The sequence below is a fragment of the Geotrypetes seraphini genome, chromosome 17 (assembly GCF_902459505.1).
Source record: "Geotrypetes seraphini chromosome 17, aGeoSer1.1, whole genome shotgun sequence".
In the NCBI taxonomy this organism is placed as follows: domain Eukaryota; kingdom Metazoa; phylum Chordata; class Amphibia; order Gymnophiona; family Dermophiidae; genus Geotrypetes; species Geotrypetes seraphini.
In genome coordinates, this window is record NC_047100.1 from 21,413,472 (window position 1) to 21,427,733 (window position 14,262).

General features: G+C 41.2%; 1 protein-coding gene across 1 annotated transcript in view; it reads left to right on the forward strand.

Annotated features, from left to right (window-relative positions):
* The window catches only part of SYNPR (synaptoporin), a 425,318-nt gene that overhangs the window by 7,205 nt on the left and 403,851 nt on the right, over nucleotides 1-14,262 (forward strand). The gene's annotated exons all lie outside the window — the stretch shown is intronic.

Sequence of the window (14,262 nt, forward strand, 5' to 3'; positions counted from 1 at the left end):
CACTGTATATTGTAATTTCTTCTTCACAGTACGTCGCATACCAGTTGAGTGTTACTGTTTGTCTTGCTGCTTTGAATGTATGCATAAAGAGGTCTTTTTTTAAGGCGCATTAGCCGTTTTAGCGCGCACTAAAATGGCTAATGTGCCTTAGTAAAGGGATCACAGAGGTTTTTTTTTAATCATTTTACATTCTATGGCTTGTTTTCAAGTTTATATTAAAATTTGATTTGATCACTTATCTTGGCTTTCTAAGCGAAATACAATTTTTTAAAAATAAAAGAGTACAATATAAAACAAAACTATAGACATTAAGGGCTACTTTTACAAAGGTGCGCTAACCACGATAAACGCTAACACGTGCATGTTAGTCTATGGACACAGCGGTTAGCGTGCGTGCTAAAACGCATAGCGCACCTTAGTAAAACAGGGGGTAGGAGAACATAAAGACGTAGTCTAACTGGCACAGAAGGGAGGAGGGGAGGAAATACAATCTTTTAAAGAAAAGGAACATTTAAGGCAAGAACAGCAAAGGAGGGGTTTAATGCATAAAATTAAAATTTGTGTCAAAGTGGACTTAAAGATCATAAGCGTCCTTAAATAGGAAACATTTCCGGTTGCTTTTGAAGCGGTCCATGTGCTTTTCTTCCCTTAGGTATAGTGGAGGGGCATTCCAAATCTTAGTCATATGCTGAGGGACAGGCTGTGCCCTTAGTGGCAGAATATAAATCTCTACTATATAAAAAAGCAAATTGGGAAATTTGGAGATCACACACAAATTGTTAGTATGAACAAAGCATGATTTCTGTGAGAGGACAAAGAAAAGCGAAAGAAGCGACCTTTGGTTTTCAATTCCAAACCACGTGGTGTTTATCTGCCTTGATTTTTCTCTGTTTCTATGTGACTGGAGTCTACTCAACAGGTAGAAGGTAGACCCATATAGAATAGGCATTCTCTAAGTTTCCTGTTAATAGAACTGCCCTCCAAAATTATGCACCTGTTCAAGAAGTGTTCCAAGTACCATTTACTCTGAAAACTAAAAGAAAATGAGTGGGTAAAAGTACCTGCAGCTTTTTCTATGTGCAGGCAGTGTGAAGATGTACCTCCTTAATGGTCACATAAATACATAAATTAATCTCTTAGGAAACCACAAAAAAAATGTGGTATAGTCATCATAAAATCTTTATAAGTATTGGCTTATGATGTGCCCATGATTTTCTTACTTAAAATAAAACTAGTCTGACATATCAAGGTATAACCACATGCGATTTTTCCTTTTGTTAAAGTAACATGATACAATATTTTTAATGATACATAATGTAAGCTATGTTGGGCTGCAGCTTTACAAGTCTTCTTACAAAAGGGGCAGAGTATGGGTTATGTGGCTTCTAATTCTATCATAGGACTTGATGAAAGGGCAAAACCAATTGACCTTCACTTTTAAGCTCTGCAGTCTCACTAGAAATGTTCAGTGGAACTACACTTTAACTTATAATTACCTGCCAGCATTCAGTGACCCTAGCGGACCTGTTTTGTACTAAAGTATATTTGACTTAAAAACTGTAAAAGACATATAACAGTGCTGGTTCAGTCTAGACCAATACTACCCTATAGGAATGAGCTGTCATCTGCAATCACATGGGACATGTCATTGACGTATGTCATGTGGTTGCATGTAGGCTTACCAGATTTTCCAAACGGAAAATCTGGACCCATGGCCCCACCCCCAGGCCCATCCCGTTCTGACTGGCCATGCCCCGCTTACCCCCAGGCCCGCCCTACCCTCCTCGACCTGCACAAGCAACGAGCGATGTCAGATGGCATTCACGCATGCAATGATGTCACACACATGCATGGGATGTCACCGTGTTGCATCTGCGCATGCACGAATGCCATCCCGATGTCGTTTGTTGCCAGAAGCTTTTCAAAACCCAGACAAAGTGCCAGGTTTTGAAAAGCCGTCCGGATCCCCAGACAGGTCCTCCAAATCCGGATGTCTGGTAACCTTAGTGGCATGCCATTAACAAATGAAAATGAGCAGAAAAACACACATTGTCCCCCTAATAGTATGTACAATTTAATTGAACAAGTTAATTAATGATAATTGGTATTTTAACAAGCAATTATTGTTGCTATTTAGAATTAATTACCAAGTAACATGCATCCCGTGCCTAAATTTTATGTGGGAGTCAAAATAATGGGCGGGTTATAGGCAAGACATTCCTTTTAAGTTATGCGCCTAGTTATAGAATAAGGGCATTTGTGTTTAAGTTTAGGCGCAGGAATTTGCACATTTTCATTGGTACAAATGGCCATGCCTAAGCGCTGTTCTATAAACTATGAACTTTAAGCATGGTTTATAGAATAACACTTTTTTCGGTGCTGATATTTTAGGCGCCATATATACAATTTACCCCATGTGCCTTTTTTTATTCACTGATAATACTATGCCCTCTTTGAAAAAGTATGCATTACTTAGACAGAGAATGCATTTTTCCTAGAGAGTTGGAGCAATTTACAAAGGGGCACACTCCTGTCCAGATACTGCAGGCCTGATTCTGCAAACATGCGTCCCAATGGTAGGCGGCGGTAAACCATCTCTCAGCCAATTGGGGTGCATGTTTAAAAAAAAAGGGGGGGGAGAAGCATGCCTACATTATAGGCGTGTCACACATCTATGGAGAAGCATAGGGCTGCTTAAGCACACCCAAGGCAGATTGTGGAAATGGTTTCGCTTTGGCGAAGTGGCCTTGAGCATGCTTAAGCTTCCCTATGCGTCGCCATAGGTGCGACACAGACACCTACAAATGTAGGCCTACATTTAAAGTGTTTGTTCAGCGATTCAGACAAGATTCTCTTTAGGATGCCGATGCATGATTGACACGCAATTAGCGATCGCCTCTTAGGCATCTGCCGAGATCGGCGTCCTCAAAAGAATCCTGCCCTGCATGCATGCATGAACCATTATGCATGCATCTGTCACTCTATAGGGAAATGAGTGCCCACTTTTTGGAGAAAGTGCACGCCCTTCACAACGTACATAAGAACATAAGAATTGCCACTGCTGAGTCAGACCAGTGGTCCATCATGCCCAGCAGTCCGCTCACGCGGCGACCCTCTGGTCTAAGACCAGCACCCTAACCGAGACCAGCCCTACCAGCGCACGTTCTTGTTCAGCACAAACTTGTCTAACTTTGTCTTGAATCCTTGGAGGGTGTTTTCCCCTATAACAGCCTCTGGAAGAGCGTTCCAGCTTTGTACCACTCTCTGGGTGAAGAAGAACTTTGTACGGAATCTATTCCCTTTCAACTTTAGAGAGTGCCCTCTTGTTCTCCCTACCTTGGAGAGGGTGAACAACCTGTCCTTATCTACTAAGTCTATCCCCTTCAGTATCTTGAATGTTTCGATCATGTCCCCTCTCAATCTCCTCTGTTCGAGGGAGAAGAGGTAGAAGAGGTCCAGCTTCTCTAATCTTTCGCTGTACGGCAGCTCCTCCAGCCTCTTAACCATCTTAGTCGCTCTTCTCTGGACCGTTTCGAGTAGTACCGTGTCCTTCTTCATGTACGGAGACCAGTGCTGGACGCAGTACTCCAGGTGAGGGCGTACCATGGCCCGGTACAGCGGCACGATAACCTTCTCTGATCTGTTCGTGATCCCCTTCTTTATTATTCCTAGCATTCTGTTTGCCCTTTTTGCTGCTGCCGCACATTGTGTGGACGGCTTCATCGATTTGTCGATCAGAACTCCCAAGTCCCTTTCCTGGGAGGTCTCTCCAAGTACCGCCCCGGACATCCTGTATTCGTGCATGAGATTTTTGTTACCGACATGGATCACTTTATCCACATTGAACTTCATCTGCCATGTCGATGCCTATTCCTTGAGCTTGATTATGTCACGTTGCAGATCTTCGCAATCCCCCTACGCCTTTACTACTCTGAATAACTTCGTATCATCCTCAAATTTAATCACCTCGCTCGTCGTACCTATGTCCAGATCATTTATAAAGATGTTAAAGAGCACAGGTCCAAGCACCGAGCCCTGTGGCACCCCACTGGTGACGCTCTTCCAGTCCGAGTATTGTCCATTTACCCCCACTCTCTGTTTCCTTTGCTCCAGCCAGTTTTGAATCCACTTGAGTATTTCACCCTCAATTCCATGGCTTGCAATTTTCTGAACAAATGCCCCCGCCTAGGGTTACCAGATGTCTAGATTTCCCTGGACAAATCTGGTAACCCTACCCACGCACCAAACACACACACTAAAAAATAATAATAATAATTTATTTTCTTAATACCGCCCAACCGGAAGTTCCGGGCAGTTCACAGCAAGAGAATTGAGACATATCAGTGAAAACACAAAATACAGTAGAATTCAGTGGAATACAATACAGTGAATGAAGAAAAAAAAAAAAAAATATATATATATATATTATTATTTTTTTTTTTTTTTGAAGGGATTAGGGTATTTTAATAGCATAATATAATATGATGTCTGTCAGGGCTCATAAAGCTGATAAAGGCAGCTCAATTTACTCTCTGGTGCACGCCTCTACTGCATTCAAATCTCTCGCATGAATTTTTATTGTGGTTATCATGAAAACCTAACTTACTGGGTGCATCCAGGACCAGTTGGGAATCACTAGTTCAGGACAAAAAAAGTAGTTATTTCTCCCACAAAACAAAATTGAATTCATTAAACATTTACGTTTGTAAAATAGCAAAAAAATGATCCTCACATGTCAGTATAGAATCATGAATGTGTGTATACAGTTAAAAAAACAAAAGCCATAATTAACATGTTTCAATTCCAGACAGCCGAAATACAAGGTTTTTTATTGTTTACTTGACAAAATAGTATATAACCACTTATATCATGCAAGCAGAACTGCATACATTCCAGAATGTTCTGCGTCTTTGGCTTACTCTGAGGTTTCAAAATATGGAATATTATCAAGGCTACAAGGCAGCATTTATACCACACATTCACACTTTTTCATATCATTAAGGCTCTTAAATAAGAAGCAAGGGAAAATCTGGTTTTCATAGCCAACAGAAACCAGTATTATTTTTTTTTCCTTTTTCAAATAAATGTTTAACATTTAATAAAAATTTACTTTACCACGCTTTCTGGCAAACAGGTCAGAGAAGTTTACATCGCTGTTCTCTGTAAGCAGAGTGGGAGTCCTCCAACTGCATGTCTGCCAGTGTGTGTGGGGGGGGGGTGCTTCAATATTTCATTTTCAGTCACTAAAGTCAGGCAGGTTCCCTGGAGTCAGAGAATGACACGGTGACAAAATTCAACACCGTTCCCGTTCCCGCGGATAACCGCGGGAAACCATCTTCATATCATTCTTTAAGGAGAGAGGGAAGAATCAGAGTATGAATGGCCACAACCACTGACCCGCAAGCTTTGCTCTGAAGAATGCTGGTGTAGAAGGACTGAGGTTGAAACAGACACTACAGAATGACAGTCTCTGGTATCCAGAGCAGATATTGTGATGTCATAATGCCTCATTCCACCAGTGCCTAAGAGCCAATCACATCAGTGATGTCACAATGGCTTCATTATCCTTGGCTCACATAAGAATCAGAGTATGAATGGCCACAACCACTGACCCGCAAGCTTTGCTCTGAAGAATGCTGGTGTAGAAGGACCGAGGCTGAAATAGACACTAAAAAATGACATGGGATTATTTCCTGCGGTTATCCGCGGGGACGGGAACGGTGATGAATTTTGTCACCGTGTCATTCTCTACCTGGAGTCCTGCAGAGCTTTCCTGTCCTTCACTATTGGAAATATGTTAAGTGAAACAACACCCCCCCATTAGCAGAACTGTAGGTTAAGGAATCTCACTTAACTTAGAGGGAACAGTGCACACAATACCTAGTCAGATTCAAACTAGGACAGCTAGAAGCAATTTATCAGTGAATCAGCTTTTTTCTTTATATAGCACCTATTGATAAGCAATATAGGTGATTTAGAATGATATTTAATTACAAATAACGGTATAAGAAAATATAATTACTGTTAGAAAACGCTTTATCAAAGAAACTCTTCCTAGAAAATGAGGGAAATTTATTTTCTTCAAAATCACTGAGCTTTGGAATAACCTTCCTTTCCTGCTGCGGAATCTGGGCTCCTTCCAATTATTCAAAAAGCATCTGAAAACTTGGCTATTCTCAAAAATGTAAATCTTGCTACCCTCTTTATTATCACAAATTCTTATTATGTTTTTCATTTCTTATCTTAAAGCTCCTGTAAACCGTGCCGAGCTCTATCTTTACGGAGAGGATGCAGTATATCAACTTAAGGTTTAGTTTACTTTGTTTGTTTTTGGTTTTTTGGGGGGGGTTCCAGAAGTGGACTGTAGGGACTAAACATTTCTTCTCAGCTCTTCTCTCCCCCCTCAGCTCTCTCTACTACCCCCTCCCATGTTCAAGCCTCACCTGCCAAAGAGACCCATTGGCTGACCCAGCCTCACTAGATGCTGGTACTTCCTCACACGTCCAGCTCCAAGCTCAGTTCTGAGAGCTAGAAATCAGTGCCCTCATAAATGTCAAATAAACGCGGAGGCCCATTTCACATTGGGACTCTAGGCAGAAAATGGATTGTCCAGTGGCATAGTAAGAGGGGCGGGGCACCCCTCCTCCTCTCCGCCCCCCCATATCTTCCCATTCCTCCTCTCACCACGTGCATGCCCCCCTTCCCCTGTGCCTCTAATTGTTTACCGCCGCAGTCAACAACTTCGACATGTTCCTGGCGACTGTGCCATCTCTCCTGCTGATGTCACTTCCAGTAGGTGTCAAAAACTTAGGCACCCTCTATTTATGTCAGGGGTTTCTTGGCCTAAATATTTATTTCTTTAAAACTTTTTTTATATCATTTACCAAAAAAAATAAACGCTTTACATCAATAAAAACATACATAAAATAAGAGACAAACTAAAATCTTAAAAGCTGCATAATTAAACATTTTTTTCTTTTCAAATATCAGCTATTAAATCTCAAGAATACAGCAACAGACATGGTTAAACAGTTTCATCTCTTCAGATGCCGGCTATCAATTCACAGAAATGCAATAATGAGCAACTGAGTTTTTAATTGTTTCTTAAATTGAAACTGGTTCACATACAGGCGCAATTGGCCCACCAGAGCGTTTCACATCTTAACACCAGCTATACAAAACGTCATCGCTCTAGTATCTGCATAATTTCCCTGCACTATTGGATTTAATAGCCTTTGATGTTCAGATCGTAAGGATCTATTAGGCTTCTAGAGCTCCACGACTTGCTGAAAATCACATGGTGTTTGATGGTAAACAGTCTGATGGACCACAACTTTATGTTGCACCTGAAATACAACTGGTAACCAATGTAATTGCTTCAAAACTGGCGTAATAGATGCCATCCTGTCAACAACTCCCAATACTGTGGCAAGTATAGCGCATCTCCTGACTTGCCACGGTTTTAAAAGTAATCCTCTGGAAAAGGGGATTAAAGCTCACCAGGAAGGTTTCCACGGTTCGCAGGCGGTTGGGACTGATTATCCTAATACAGGTCCTTCTAGTCCCAGGCCCTGGCAAGATAGATTTGTCCTTTCTAAAAGAAAAGCTAATAAAAACCAGCAGAAAAAAAAACCTTTCAACCTTCTCTTAGGAAACAGCCCTATTTACCTGGGAGCAATCTGCAGCTTGGCCAAAGGGGGAGCCAGAGAGAGTTTTTGCCCATGCTGATTCCACACAGGTTTGGGCGGGGCTCCCACCAATATAAGCTTCAGGCAGGAGAAGAGGGAAGGTGAATGGAAAGCAGACAAGACAGAAGGAGGCAGAGGAGCAGGTACTACCCTATAGTAGAACCCAGCCTAAACTAAAGCCTAATCTTAGGTTGGAGCTAAATGAGCCTGAGCAGCTAACTCTACCAGAACTGCCAGCTCATGAGGAATACATGGAAGTACCTGTGGAATTACCTTTTTTAGGTGAGCCAGTAGAAGCTATGGAAACCTGTTAAGAGGGGTAGTATTGTTTGCTTTTGGGTTTTGAATTACCAAAAGTTGTTTGGATTTTGTTTTGAGGGTTTTTTTGGTTGTTTGTTTTGTTTTGTTTTTTTTTTGGGGGGGGGGGTTCTTAACATGAGGAAACTTTCTTCTTGAGGATAAGACTGCACAGGACAAAGGGGAAATGTCCTTAATTGCTGACACCTGAGAACTAAAGTTGGGGTTTTGGTTTTTTTTCTTTTTGGCTCTGGAGCTGTTTGGAATCTTTTGCACAGAACTAACTGTTTGTTGAGTTTGCTGGCACAAATATAGGAAAGATATATTAAGCTGTGAGTGCAAGGAAGAACTGTTTAAACTGGAGATCTTTTTGAGAGGGTTTTCTCTTTTGCCTTTTTGAAGCCTATCTTTTACATTCACTTAGTCATCTGGCTGGGGAGCTACAAATCCTTACCTGTTTGTGAATGGGACAATCTGAAGTGACTGTTTGAAACTATTACTGGTTGAATCTTACGCAATGCAATTTTTTTTTTTTTTTTTGGGGGGGGAAGTGGTTATGTCTTTTGGAGATAAACCTCTGGCTAAACACAACTGCACTGAAGAGCAGGGTGTGGCACAGCTGCAGGGCAGAAGCTACAGAGCCATTGTAAAACCTATCACAGCTGCTGTGTGTCTTTGCCACCTGAGAGTGGGTATTTTGTTGAAAGCCATATTTTACATTTGCATTATTGCCTTTTTGTGGGTTTTCACATTTTATTTTGTGCTTAATGGCTTGTATAATAAAAATCTATATTTATTGTTTGAAACCAAGCCATTTGTCTCTGTCCCTCTTGTGTATAGTGTCTGGGCTGTTCATAAAGTGGTGTGGCTACCATCCTGGGCCAACACCCCCATTTTAAGCACTTACATGGAAAACACTCCCAAGATCCACCCACAATCTGCCCTTAAACACATCTACTTTCTGGTAGGCGCCTCGGGCTAGGCATCTACTCAAAATCATTAGGTGCCTAATTAGCAATTAATTTTAGTTTAAGTCAATTAAACTTATTGTCAACATCGATTGATCTAATTAAGGGGTCCTTTTATTAGGGTACGCTAACCGATTTTAGTGTGCGCTAAATGCTAAGGCATCCATTATATTCTATTGGCACCTTAGTATTTAGTGCGCGCTAAATTGGTTAGCGCACCTTAATAAAAGGACCCCTAAATAATTACGTTAGATCGCCTAAATCAGCAAGGCACACTAATTTAGGTGCCTAACATTGGCTGTCTTTTAACATAACATAACATATATTCTTATATACTGCAACTACTTCGTGGTTCTGTGCGGCTTACAAACCAAGAAATACTAACCAACATAGTATGATCACAGCAAATTAATCAAAATATTTGCCAAACAAGTATGTTTCCAACATTTTTCTGAAAGCCAAATAGGAAGTGGAGAATGATATGCGAGTGCTGACTTGTTTCTCCCAAATAGCCGCCTGGTATGCTAATATTTTATCAAAGAATCGTCTGTAAACACATCCCTTTACTGATGGAAAGTCAAAGAATCATATTTTGCGTAAATGTTTTCTGTTTACGAATTTGAAATGGTAAGAAAGATATCTGCGTAGAAGTCCAGAGCTTTAAAACATACAGTATTCCCCCAATATTCACGGGGGTTCCATTCGAGGAACCCCCACGAATGTCGAAAAGCTGCAAATTTAGGCTGGGGAGACAGGAGAGGGCAGCCGGAGCACCGGCGAGTGAAGGAAATCACTCGCTTTATGCTCCAATCGCCTCTTCCTGTACTAAAGTTGGGCCTAACCAATCAGGAGCTGTTTTGACACGCAGCTCCTGATTGGTGAGGCCCGACTTTAGTACAGGAAGAGATGGTCGGAGCATACCGCAAGTGATCTCCTTCACTCGCTGGCACTCCAGCTGCCCTCTTCTGCCTCCCCTTCGTGGTCGGAAAATACAGCGAATGACTGAAACCACGGACCGCAAATTCACGAAGGAGCACTGTACAACTGAATTATGAAAATTACTCTAGCTTTCATTGTCAGCCAGTGTAATCTGTGGTAATATAGACTCTGGGTCTTATTGCTTATTTTTATTGATGCTGATTTTTCCGGCGTGTTTTTCAAGCTGCGTTTATTACGGATGCTGCGTGACTATCTCTCTGGTGACAATTTTCACACAGTCATCATGTTGATGATAACCCCTTTGCTTGATTATTGTAACTCCATTTATTTTGGTTTGCCCAAATGTGTTTTACGGCTGTTGCAGCTGGCACAAATTGCGGCTGCACGCCCTATTGCTCATGCCTCAAAATTTGACCACATCACACCGATACTTTGAGAGCTCCATTGGCTACCAATTGGCATGTGGGTCAAGTTCTTTGTTTGATATTCAAAGTGCTTCAGCTCAGCTGTCCATCAAGTGTTTGCTCTCTACTGCAGTGGCACTGTCCTTGTTTAGAAGTTCCGTCATTGGCAGTGGTGAGGCTTACTGGGAACCGCAAGTCGATGCTTTCTGTCCATGGCCCGATGCTGTGGAATGCCCTACCTTTGTGCCAATCTAGCATGCTCTTGAATTTCAGAAAAGGGGTGAAAGCTTTGCTGTTTGAGCGCTTGGTGGTGAGCCATGCGACTGCTTGAGTCACTGTTATTTTTTATACTGTTTGTCGTGCTTATTTGTATTTGTTTACAGGATTTCATGTATTTTGTATATTATTTTTGTTCCCTGCCTAGATTTGTGGATTGGCGGGTTATGAGTAATTTTAAATAAAATAAATAAATTTTATGGCACAATTTAGAATTTTGTCCAATATAACTATGTAATATTTTTCACATAATTGTGAATTTGGCTGGCTTATCCTCCTGTTTTGGGTTGGGTTTTTTTTTTTTACTTGGTACTGTATGACAGAATTTGAAAAAAGACATACATTTGTGAGGTGTCTCAAAGCAATTAAGCAATATAGAACTAGCTCTTTTAATAGCAATGAAATGTATTCCCATATGGCATCTGGTTCCATCTGTGAAGACTTTGAAAGAAAAACACAGTTTGTAAATACTGAAATTTCTAGCAGTAATGGGGTTTTTTATTGGCAGTTTAGAAGCAGACAAGTCATTGAAATTCTTTTGCCGTTATACTAGTTCTTAAGGTTGTAACATAGTCTTTCGGGTCAATATTTAAAGGCTGCAGTCAGTATTTGTTTTAAGCACTGGCTGTGGCATTTAAATTCTGTATCTATTCACCCTTTAATATTCATATCCAGTGGCGACAGACACTAGCTTTCCACATAGCGGTGATATTCAATTGTACTGCAGACAGCTATATGGCTTAAGTTAGGGTAGCTTTTCTCCTGTTCCTCTCGGACTCCAACTTAATAACCAGAAGGCAGTATTCAAAACCTTTTAACGTTGACAAACATAGCTCTCATACTATTTCATCCTCACAGGTCTGCAACTGTGAATTTTTCTAAAGTTCTGTCCTCTTCAGTGGAAAGCTCAGAGCCTGAGTTTGATTTACTTTTTTTTTCAGTTCAAATGTTTTTTATTGTTTTTATAGAAAAAGCAAACAGAAAAATATACAAATGGTAACTAAGACATGGTACAATCCAACTGTACTAATCATCAATAATACCCAAATAAAGAAGAATAATTTAGTACAGTACAGCTGACCTTTCCATGTTTCAAGTTTATGAAAAAAAAATTTTAGACCACTTATTCAGGTTTCTAAGCGGTTTACAATGTAAAATTACATAAAAACACATAAAAACAAGGAATACTAAATAACATCCGAACATAGCAAAAGGTTTCGATGGAACGTACGGAACTACCTCAAACAATAGGGTAATGGGGAGGAACTACAATTATTATAGAAAAGGAGCGACATAAAAGGGAAAAACAATAGGTTAGGGTAAAAAAAAAACCCAGTTGTTTTAAATTTTGCCCTTAAAAGGACAGTTATTATCCAAAAGCGTCTTGGAACAAGAATGTTTTTAGTTTTGCTTTAAATTGTTTTAAATCGGATTTACGGCGCAAGTGGTTAGGCAGCGAATTCCATAGGGTAGGGGCAGTAATCGCAAAGTTATTGGAACGCAATATATTAATCGATTTTAAAGAAGGTATGACAAGGAGATTCTGAGTAGTAGAACATATGTGACAAAAGCAGTGCAAAAATTTTCAGCAGTAGATAATGCATGCAAAGCATGGAAGAGAAGACAACTCAATGAGCATCACAGAATAGATATATCTAATCTAAGGAGATATACAGTATATCAATGTGAATCAAGTCATTATGATGATACACATTTAAAAAAAGTATTATAATATTTAGAAATTATTAATAACAACTTCTTGAAATAAATAGGTGTTTAGGTATTTTTTGAAACATTTACAATTAGATTGCTGGTTAATATTAGCTGATACACTGCTCCCCCGTGAATTCATGGTTGGCGGTTTGCGGTCCTGGTCATTTGCAGTATTTTCTTGCCACAAATGACCGGGCAGGAGAGGGCAGCCAGAGCGCCGGCGAGTGAAGAAACTCACTCACTGTATGCTCCGACCGCCTCTTCCTGTACTAAAGTCAGGCCTTACCAATTAGGAGCTGCGTGTCATTGTCCACACATGCACGGAGGCCCTGAAGACAGGGCCCTGAGCCGCCAGTGGGGGAGTGCTGAAAAAGAAGAGGAGGAGAGAGGCCAGGGAGGAGGAGAGGCACGTCATAGAAACATAGAGTATGACGGCAGAAGAGGGCTGGCGGCCCAACAAGTCTGCCCACTCAAGACCCCTCCCTCCCTGGAGTACCCATTTTTATACATAACCCTGTAGCACCCCCACCTGTTTGTCCCATCGATTTTTGAAGTCGAGTATGCTACTAGCCTCAACCACCTGGCATAGAAGTTTATTCCATCGATCAATCACCCACTCGGTGAAGAAGTACTTCCTGGTGTCACCATGAAATCTTCCTCCCTTAAGTTTTAGCGGATGCCCTCTTTGTTGCCGTGGGACCTGTAAGAAAAAATATTTCTTCCTGTATTTCAATGTGACCTGTGATGTATTTGAATGTTTCTATCATGTCCCCCCTTTCTCTGCGCTCCTCGAGAGAATATAAGCGCAATCTGGTCAGACGTTCTTCATATGGGATATCTTTAAGTCCTGAGACCATCCTAGTGGCCATTCTCTGGATCGACTCCATTCTCTTCACATCCTTTTGATAATGTGGCCTCCAAAACTGGACACAGTACTCCAGGTGAGGTCTCACCATGGATCTGTACAATGGTAGTATGACTTCAGGCTTTCGACTGATAAAGCTCCTTCTGATGCAACCCAGCATTTGTCTTGCCTTTGCTGAAGCTTTCTCCACCTGTTTGGCAGCTTTCATATCTTCCTGGATGAGAACTCCCAAGTCCCTTTCTGCAGTGGTTCTTGCTAAGATTTCACCGTTCAAGGTGTATGTTCTGCATGGGTTTCTGCTCCCAAGGTGCATTACTTTTACATTTTTTGGCATTAAAGTTTAGCTGCCAAGTACTTGACCATTGTTCCAACAAAAGCAGGTCCTGTTCCATAGTGCTGGGCCTGGTCGCGTTATCAGGTTCTGTTGCTCTGGCCAAATTGTTGCATAGTTTAGCATCATCAGCAAACAATGTAATTTTGCCTCGAAGTCCCTGAGTTAGATCCCTAGCAAAGATATTGAATAGCATCGGGCCCAAGACCGAACCCTGTGGCACATCGCTGGTCACTTTTGACATTTTTGAGGGAATAGCATTCATCATTACTCTTTGAAGTCTGCCACTGAGCCAGTCCTGTACCCATGCTGTCAGTGTTTTTCCTAGTCCTAATGAGTTCATCTTGTTCAATAACCTACGGTGTGGAACACTATCAAAAGCCTTGCTAAAGTCTAAATACACGATATCCAGGAACTCACCCTCATCCAGTTTTTTTGTTACCCAGTCAAAGAAATCAAGTTGGATTGACTAGACCTTCCCTTTGTAAAGCCATGCTGATGGGGATCCCTTAATATTACATCATCCAGAAATGTGTCCAATCCGTTCTTGATCAACTTCTCCATGAGTTTACTCACTATTGATGTGAGACTCACCGGTCTATAGTTTTCAGCCTCTGACCTGAATCCCTTTTTGTGGAGCGGGATAACATTGGCAGTTTTCCAGTCCAGGGGAACTTTTCCCTCGCTTAGTGAAAGATTGAAGAGCACAGCTAATGGCTCGACTCAGTTCTCGAAGTACTCTAGGGTGTAGATTGTCCAGGCCCATAGCTTTGTTTACTTT